Raw genomic sequence first — 9,643 nt, forward strand, 5'->3', positions numbered from 1 at the left:
TCTCTCTCTCTCTCTCTCTCTCTCTCTCTCTCTCTCTCTCTCTCTCTGTGTGTGTGTGTATTAGAGAAGACTTTGGTGTTCTACTCTATTCCCCTCACCCAATTCCATTGGGATAGCGTCTCTTACTGAACCTGGAGCTAGAGTGGCAGCCAGCAAGTCCTGGCAGTCCTCATGGATCCTTAGCCCCTGTGCTGGGGTGACAGGCACGCACAGACCCATGCTCACTTTTTACATCAGTGCTGCAGAGGTCCTCATCTTATACAGCAAGTAGTTATCCACTGAGACATCTCCCAGCCCTCTGCTAGACTTGGAGATGCTTAGTGTGAGGTTGAGCTACGCTCTCCTCTGAAAAAGAGAAGTCTGAATATGATTCCCCCTACCCCCTCATCTCAGTCAGACCACTGGGAAAATTCCAGATGCCTGTATCTACCTGGTCACAACTTACTGACGGCTGATTCCTTTTCAGGATATCCGAGGGAAAGGGATGGGCTTAGTTCTCTGCTTAGAGGCTGGAAGAAGACTGTTCTTGGATGATAGGAAATAGCCTTTCTTTCAGTTTATCAGACAGTGAATGTTTCTCAGAAACCCTATGTGAAGGAAAGCTATTGGGGTTTAGCCACAGGGTGAGACAGTCTAGGATAGGAGAGGCTAGCAGGGAACTCTGAATCCTTGCTAGTGGGACAGCGAATAGGCACTTGGAAGAGGGGTTCTTTCACACTAAGGAGCTGCAGTTGAGTGTTGGACCAGGCGTTCAGAAGGTATCTGCCAAGAACCTCAGCAGGGCTCCAGGAGAGCCTTATCTACAAGCCCAGAAGAGCTGGGTCAGTTCAAGACCTGCTCCTTCTGTATCCTAGCAGGACTAGGTAAGAAAGGTAGATTAGGGAAGTCCCAGGAGGAAGAGTGGTAGCTCCAGGGGACAAAGAATCTTGTTGCCCCATGGCCCTGAAGAGATTAACCCTCTGTAGATCCCAACATGATCCCAGAGGACAAGGGCTAACGCTGAGATGACTTCGAAGTTTTTATTTTATGTGTCAGTCAGGGGACAGATCTTAGGAGTCTGCTTTCTCTTTTCATGGTGTGGGCTCTGCTCACTCAACTCAGGTTGACAGTACTCCTATCGAGAGCAATGGGTCACCGTGCCCAGCTCTCATAGATGAATATATTTCTGTCCAGAAAAATTCCCTACAAATCTTACTGTTCTGATCATCTCCATCCTAATGAATATGAAGTACTGTTTTTTTTTTGTTTGTTTGTTATTGAACTAAAGGTGAGGCAAACACACCATCCGTGCCACCCCTAACTGTGATTTGAGTTAATAACAAATAGATCTGTTGAGCACCTCTCCCTGAACATATCCCATATCCTGTACATTTTCATTTTCAGTGGAATGTCTATTCAGGTTTTTTTTTAGACTAAGTCTTGATTTTTATTATTTAAAAAATGCAGATTTATTTTGCTTTCTGACTCTGTGCTTGTGCCTTCAACACTTTCACAACGATTTTCTGCTCCTCAATAAGGAAAGCCTGCTTGATCCTGTCGCGGACACACTTGGCACACATGGAGCCACCGTAGGCCCTGCTGACATGCTTCTTTGTCTTAGACAATCTCATGAGGACTTTGGGTCTCACAGCACGAACCCCTCGCAGTCTGCCTGCGCACACACCACATGCGGATTTGGATGCCTTCCCAACCTTCTTGGTGTAAAGGTAAACAATCCTGTTGCCAGGGGTTCGAGACAGCCTGGTTTTGTTAGAGGCTGTGTTGTAGGAAAGCCTACGATGGTATGTCAAACGCTGGACCATCTTGAGCACCTTTCACTCTAAGCACCATCCCCAGAAGAGCCAGAGTTTTTGTTTGTTTGTTTGTTTTGTTTTTTGTTTTGTTTTTTGCCTATGTTTGAGTTGTAAACATGTAAAGAACATGTTCTGAATATTAGTCCTTTATCAGGTATTTTATCAGTTTATTGTTACTTTCCTTGTGGCTGTAACCAAAATATCTGATAAGGAGCAGCTTGAGGTGAGGAGGTCTGTTTTGTTTCAGGCAGATACTGTGCCTCACAGTGGGTAGGCTTGGTAGCAGGAGCTTGAGGTGACTGGTCACAGTGCATCTGCACTCAGGAATCAGAGATGATTACTGCTGCTGTACAGCGCCCTTCTCTGTTTTAGTCATAGGTCAGTTAAGACTAGAAACTCCCCACAGGCATGCTCTGCTTTGTCTGCTGGATGGTTCTACATCCTGTCAAGTTTACAGTCAGTCTGAACTGTCATGATTGACAGTTTCATCCCCCAGCTCTGACTTTTCTTCTGTTGTGCCTTTTGATATGCAGAACATTGGAAATCTGATTAAAAATTATTTATTCTGTGGTGCCAGGGATCAAACCTGGGGCCTTGCAAATGCTTTTCTACTGAGTCATATACCCACCTATTGGGAGCTGACTCCTAGCAGAAAGCGGCTATCATCTTTGCAGCCATCTTGAGCCATATACCCTGACAAGAGACTTGTTTTCAACAGCCCACAACAGCTGAGCACATTCTGATAAACATCTTTGTTTAGTGCCCCCAGCTGCAAGGCGCATGTGGTATCCATGGCTACAAGGCACGTGGCAAAGTGCCTTCAGCTGTGTTTCCCTGTTTGTCCATAAGGGCAAGGCATGTGGTAAAGGGTATAAATACCCAGAATTTCCTTTCAATAAAGAAAGGGAGACTTGATCAGACTCTGTCTTGTCTCCATTCTTCGCATCTCTTGCCCCTCCATCCCCACTCTCTCTCTTGCTAGACCCTGACCCGCAGATCAGAGCAGCAGCTCCGGCCAGGGCAAAGTGGCCCCCAAACGTGGGGCAGAACCGGCTGTTACACCCACCCTGCTCCTGATCTTCCCAGCTTTCTTTACACAACTGCCAACAATATAGTTAAAGGTATACTTTTATCTCATTTACTCTGTGTGTGTGCATGCCAGAGAAAGTATATGGAGGTCAGAGAACAACTTAGAGAAGTCACTCTTTCCTTCCTCCATGTGGGGTCCAGGGACTGAGCACACTGCCAGGCTTGACAGCAAACATCTTTACCTTGCCAGCCCTACTCCGTGCTTTAGCAATGCCTGTAAAAGTAATGTTGCGCTAACCAGAGAATGTAGATTTTGCTTTATCAGTATAGACTGTATCAGCCGATCAGTAGATTGCAGATCTCAGTCTTAGAAACCTTGGGTTTCATGAATGTTCATTGTTGTAAGTGAGTGTTTTTTTCTGTTTGTTCCTGCTTGCCTTTGCTATCTTAGATCTCAGAGAAGTGAATTTACTGACTTCTTTCGACTTTAACCATGTTCTTTCTATTGTCTCTCTGCCTATCTTGGTCTTCTTCCCTCTCCCTTAAAAGCATTCCCAAATTTACTGCTTTCAAAAAGCATATGTCCCACAGTGGAAACATGTAGCCAGACGTATATTATAATTCAGTGCATGCCATAGAGGTACTATTGCCTTATCAAAATGAAGAAGAGAGACAATGTCTTCTGATCAAGGAGAACTAAGAGGATGTCTCCTGGAATTTAAAGTCTGAGTTAGGTTTTGAGAAATGGACAGAGTTGCAGTAGAAGTGCAAAATGATATGTTAAAGAATTTGTTTTAAGGATAGACAGGTGCGGTGCTGAGACTTTTACCCTCACGTGCCAGGTAAGCGTCCTACTTCTGAGCTATACTAACTATTGTATTGAATTCTTTTAAAATGAGACTCTTTCATTCTCCATAACTAGATCTTTTTGTTGTTGTTTTGTTTATTTGTTTGTCTATTTTTGTTTTTCAAGACAGGATTTCTGGATGGTAGCCCTGGCTATCCTGGAACTCATTCTGTAGATCAGGCTGGTCTCAAACTTAGAGATCTGCTTGACTCTGCCTCTGGGAGCTGAGATTAAAGGCTTGTGCTTCTAACTCCTGGCCTATACTAGATCTTAATAGAAAAACTCATCTATCCTCCTTTACTTAATCATGCATTAATTTAAGTGTCTGATAGAAACTAGAGAGGTATAAATGTGGTCTTACTGGTGCAGATGGGCAGTAGATTAAAAAGAGTAAATTAAGGATGAGACTAGCTGGTCATGGTGACATGCATCTTTAATCCCAGCACTTGGGAGGGAGAGAGATGCAGAATTCTATATTTTTGAGGCCACCCTCATGGTGCATGAGTAAGTTCCAGGCCATTCAAGACTACACAGCTTAGTCAGACTCTGTCTCAAAAACAAAACAAAATAAAACCAAAAGCAGAATGGAACTGTGAGTTGGAGTTACATCTCAGTGGTATGTAGTTACAGCACATTTATGTAGTATGGACGAGGCCCTGGGTTTGATCCCCAGTGCCACACTCATACAAAACCCACAAATAAATAGGAAACATAAAGTAGTACTAAATACTAAAAACAATGAGACTTCCTATCTACTCTAGTACTTGGAATCTGAGGCTGAGTTGTGAGGAAACCCTGGGTTATGGTCTATGTAGCCAGATGTGCTACACACCCACACACAAACACCCACAAACACACAAAGGGCAGGGGACAGAGACAGAGACAGAGACACAGACACAAAAAGACAGTGAGACTGGGCTATAGTCTATGTAGTCAGATGTACTACACACACACACACACACACACAGAAACACACAAAGGGCAGGGGACAGAGACACAGACACTGAGTGAGACTGGGCTATAGTCAATGTAGCCAGATGTGCTTCACACACACACACACACACACACACACACACACACACACACACACACACGGCAGGGGATAGAGACAGAGACACAGAGATACAGACACAGAGCAACACTGACAGAGACTGATACTTAGAAACCAAGAGAACTTTAAAAGTGACTCGTGGCCAGTATATGTACAGCTATACCATGTTGAGTGCCAGTCTGAAGCAAAGCCAGTGGGTTTAATGATTACGTAGGTGGTCATTAGCTCTCTTAGTTATTTAATTTGTTTCAGTTTGCTTCTGGTACTTAGTGATTGCTCAAGTTCGAGCTGTTAGAATTATTTAAAATATCCAGGTCACGGTTGTGTGTGCCTATAGCCCATGGGCAATGAGGAAGAAGAGCTCATCTCAAAAAAATTTACATGATGTTAATTAGAATGTACAGTATATCTGTTACTTTCATTCTATCACTTCCTGCTACATTGACAGTTATTTACTCTTAGTAGTGTGACTTTCTTTCTCTTCCCCTCCCTCTTTCCCTCATCCCTCATTTTCCTTCCTTTGTTCCTTCCTTCCTTCCTTCCTGCCTTCCTTCCTTCCTTCCTGCCTTCCTGCCTTCCTTCCAGGCTAGGGTTTCAGTGTGTGTGTTGCTCAAGCTAGCCTGAAACCAGGAAGGTCTTGAACTTTTGATCTTTCTACTTCTTTCTCAAATGCTGAGATTACAGGTATATACCAGCATACCTAGCTTTCCTTCCTGTATTTAAACATTTTAGTTTTTTTTTTCCATTTCAATAAGCCTGCTGGAGGCATTTCATTGCTCCTACTCACCTTCTACCTCTGGACCTCAGGACAAGAAGTCCATACCTTTACTCCATAGATTTGAGTGTGTGCAAAGATTGGCAACTGACTTTTAAAGTGTCAGAGAGGTCAGTGACGTTGACCCGTATCTGCATCTAGCATTTAGAGGTGATAGCTTAAGCTTTGAGGCCAATAGTAACCTCGTCTGGTTTTGGAAGAAGGGAATTGGAATTTCTGGTTTGGCAAGCATTGCATCAATTCCTGTACAATCCTAACTCTGGAAGCTTTCACTGGGGTCACCTTAACATGGAAGGCTGCTTTCAGTGGCCAGAGCATTTCTAGGTATCAAACTAGAGTCCCTACATATCTATGTCTGGAGATGGTTTTCTGCCTCATTTGGGAGGATTGTTATGTTTGTTGGCAAAGACAATAGAAAGAAAATTGATGCCAGAATGGGACCTTGCAGTTAAGGGCATGGGAACAGCACAGATAAAACCACATCCAGAGTTGCCTGAGGAAACATTCACCACTCCTCTTTGTCTTCCAGGATAAAAATCCTTGTGAGGATGTGTGTCATTCTACATAAGTTCATCTGAACCTTCCCCAGATTCAGCCACTCCACAGTGTGTCCTCCACCATGCACTTGGGAGTGAAATACTTACCTTGGAAGTATGACCCATTGCAATGTCATATGTTACCAAGGAAAATATGACTTCACTAAGAGCCTGTATGCTTTCCCCAGACTGGGAGGGCTTTTCTCTGTTTATTCCTAGTGTGACCCTACAGGCAGTACCCAGAACACTGGGACAGAGCTCTGTGCTGATGCACATGTCTAGGGAGTGTCCCTTTTAGCTCTTTTTAGCCACACTCACAAAGTGGCAGCAGCCAAGCTGGGAGCCAAGCCATTTTAGAAAGGCCTCCAGTATTCCCTGTTGTTTGATCTCAAAGAGAGTCCAGAGGCTGTCCCTCACAGTCACTGTCTCAAACTTTCTCCCATCAGTACAGAGGGCAGTAGGGGGTTCATTTCCACAGCAATGGTGCGTGATCATTTCCACAGATGCAACTTCACCATGTGGCTTCAAATCTGACATTTCATAGTGCCTCCATAGGAGAGGTTCCACTTTGAAAAACGCAAGTCCTAGAGTGCTTCATGTTAGCAGGATTTAGTTTCTATGCACACAGGCAGCAACATCTGTCTTCTGGCCCTGGCCCTTCACAAAGGTTTGTCTCTGTTGGTAACTGTGCCCAGGGATACTTTCTTACTGACAATTTCCATTTAAAAACAAATAATAAAAGCAAACATCTAGCATACAGTTGTTCCTCTTTTTGTCATGAGATGGTAATGTCACCATCCCCTTTGGCTTCATCATCAGATTCCAGTTGTTTTACATCTTGTGGTTGTAAGTTTCACCACTGTGGACAGAGCCACAGAGAAGGATGCTTGTTTATGGAGATTGGCTGTGCTCCAGACAGCTGGTCAACCACTGACAACTGGTGAAATCCCAAGCAGCAGTTGGAAGATTCACCGATATTCTCAAGACAAAATGCATCTGGAGTCCTGTGTGTAATCTTCATGGTACTCTAATCATAGCTACCAGAAAGGGTCCAGATGCCACCCACAGTGCAGCGGATTCTCCAGTCTCTGGGTGTGAGTGCGCTGGCTGGCAGGCAGAGCAGAGGAAAGGACTTCAGATTCTTTCCTCATTTATTCTCTCTCTCTCTCTTCCTCCCTCTCTTTCTTTCTCTATCTCTGTGTGTTTGTATGTGTGTATTGTATGTGTGCATGTTTGTATGTAGATACGTGTGTATGTATGTATGTATGTATGTATGTATGTAGATGTGGAGGCCCTATGTTGATGTCAGATGTCTTTCTTGATCACTCTCTGCTCAGGATTGTATCCTGAGGAGGGTTTCTTGCTGAACTCAGAGAGCTTGCAAATTTGGCTAGTGCAGCTATGGCTTGCTCAGGGAATCCCTTGTCTTTGTCTCCCATGTGCTGGGATTACAGGTGGACTGTGACCACCTGATTTTTCTTAAGCTATTAAAAACAATGAATTCGAGAAATTCTTAGATAAATGGATGGAACTAGAAAATATCATCCTGAATGAGGTAACCCAATCACAAAAGAACACACATGGTATTCCCTCACTGATAATTGGATATTAGCCCAGAAGGCCGCAATAGCCAAGATACAACTCACAGACCACATGAAGCTCATGAAGAAGGAAGACCAAATGTAGGTGCTTCAGTTCTTCTTAGAAGGAGTAACAAAATACTCATGGGAGCAAATATGGAAACAATGTGTGGAGCAGAAACTGAAGGAGGGGTCGTCTGGAGACTGCTCCACCTGGGTATTCATCTCATGTCCAGTCACAAAAGGTAGATACTGATGTGGATGTCAGGAAGTGCATGCTGACAGGAGCCTGATATAGCTGTCTCCTTAGAGGTCTGCCAGAGTCTGACATATTCAGAGGCAGATGCTCGCAGCTAATCATTGAACTGATCAAGGGGTTCCCAATGGAGGAGTTAGAGAGAAGGAGCTGAAGGAGCTGAAAGGGTTTGAGGCTTCATGAGGAGAGCAACAATAGCAACCAACCAGAGCTCCCAGGGTCTAAACTACCAACCTGGGAGCACTTATAGGGAGGGACTTATGGCTCCAGCTGTATATGTAGGGGAGGATGGCCTTGTTGGGCATAGGTGGGAGAGGAGAACCTTGGTCCCATGAAAGCTGGACGCAGAGTGTGGGGGAATTCGAGGGTGAGGAGGTGGGAGTGGGGAGGTGGGTGGGGGCACATTCTCATAGAAGCAGGTGGGGAGGGGGAAATAGGGTAAGGGGATAACATCTGAAATGTAAATAAAATATCCAATAAAGAACAAAGAGAGGTCTTAGCTTTAATCCTCACATCTGTGCAGCAAGGATTCTGTCTGCTGAGCTTTCTCCACAATCTACCCGTTAACAATTGGAGTCTATTCCTCTCATTTATCTCTCCTTTTTTTTTTTTGATAAATAGTAGCAAGCTGTACACACTTTTCTATATCATGATTGTTTTCTCTCAGTTATGTATCCTGGCAATTATTCTGCAGTTGAGTTTTGTTTTTTTTTTTTGTTTTGTTTTGTTTTTTGGTTTTTCGAGACAAGGTTTCTCTCTGTGTAGCCCTGGCTGTCCTGGAACTCACTCTGTAGACCAGGCTGGCCTCGAACTCAGAAATCCTCCTGCCTCTGCCTCCCAAGTGCTGGGATCAAAGGCGTGTACCACCACTGCCTGGTGCGGTTGTTTGTATAGATCTTTCCTTACTTCTTTTTATAGGTATATAGTCTTCTATGACATGGGAATTTTGATATATTTTAAGAAGGGAGAAGGATGTCAAGAAAGTGTCAAGGGTTGGGGATACAGACCAGTTGTGGAGTGCTTGCTTAGCATATGTGAGGCCCCAGGTCAGTGTCTAGTAACCAAGGATGGAAAAGACTCAGAGCATTAGAAATCTGGGGAGAAAAAAAAGCTCTTTGATTTTAGCAAATCTATGCATAACTCAAGTGTCCTGGAAGAGACTGAGATGCCAACGCTAACAGAGAGATAGTTAGTTTAACAACACCAGGACAAGACTGGCTCTGGCTCCACATAAACAAGTCTTTGTTCCAAGGTCAAGAGGTTTCTAACTGGAAGGATCTGGTGAGAGAAACAAGCCATTTATCTCCCTTCTTTTTCCTTTTTCTCTCTATTCCAAGCCTCATTTGGGAGACTCAAGGGACAGTTGTCTCTCATAGTGTAGAGGGTTCTCATACCACACAATGTCAAGGAAGCCATGCTGTGCCTTTGTAAGACTTTTTCTCTGGCTCTTTCTCCTGTGGACAGAGGTGTGCCTTTCACAAATCTCTGAACATAGTCAAAGGGAGAGTAATGGAGTCTCAAAGTCATCTTCCAATATTTCCTGCCCCATGTTGCTCTGGATGATATTGATTTATTGGTCTGGTGAAGTCCTCAGTGGGTAAGGGCACTTGTTGTCAAGTCCAATGACCTGGATTCTGTTCTTGGGATCCATGTGATACAAGAAAATAATTAGTCCTTCAAGTTTTTTTCTCACCTCCTCAAAGGCTCCATGTGCCCACAAACATACAAAACACACACACACACACACACACACACACACACACACACACACACACA

The 9,643-nt window shown here is 44.1% G+C and overlaps 1 pseudogene; it reads right to left on the reverse strand.

Annotated features, from left to right (window-relative positions):
* Positions 1-1,448: 1,448 nt before the first annotated feature.
* Positions 1,449-1,802, reverse strand: LOC114624234 (annotated as a pseudogene).
* Between the last annotated feature and the right edge of the window lie 7,841 nt (positions 1,803-9,643).

This window comes from Grammomys surdaster, unplaced genomic scaffold (assembly GCF_004785775.1).
Source record: "Grammomys surdaster isolate TR1022 unplaced genomic scaffold, NIH_TR_1.0 65, whole genome shotgun sequence".
Taxonomy (NCBI): domain Eukaryota; kingdom Metazoa; phylum Chordata; class Mammalia; order Rodentia; family Muridae; genus Grammomys; species Grammomys surdaster.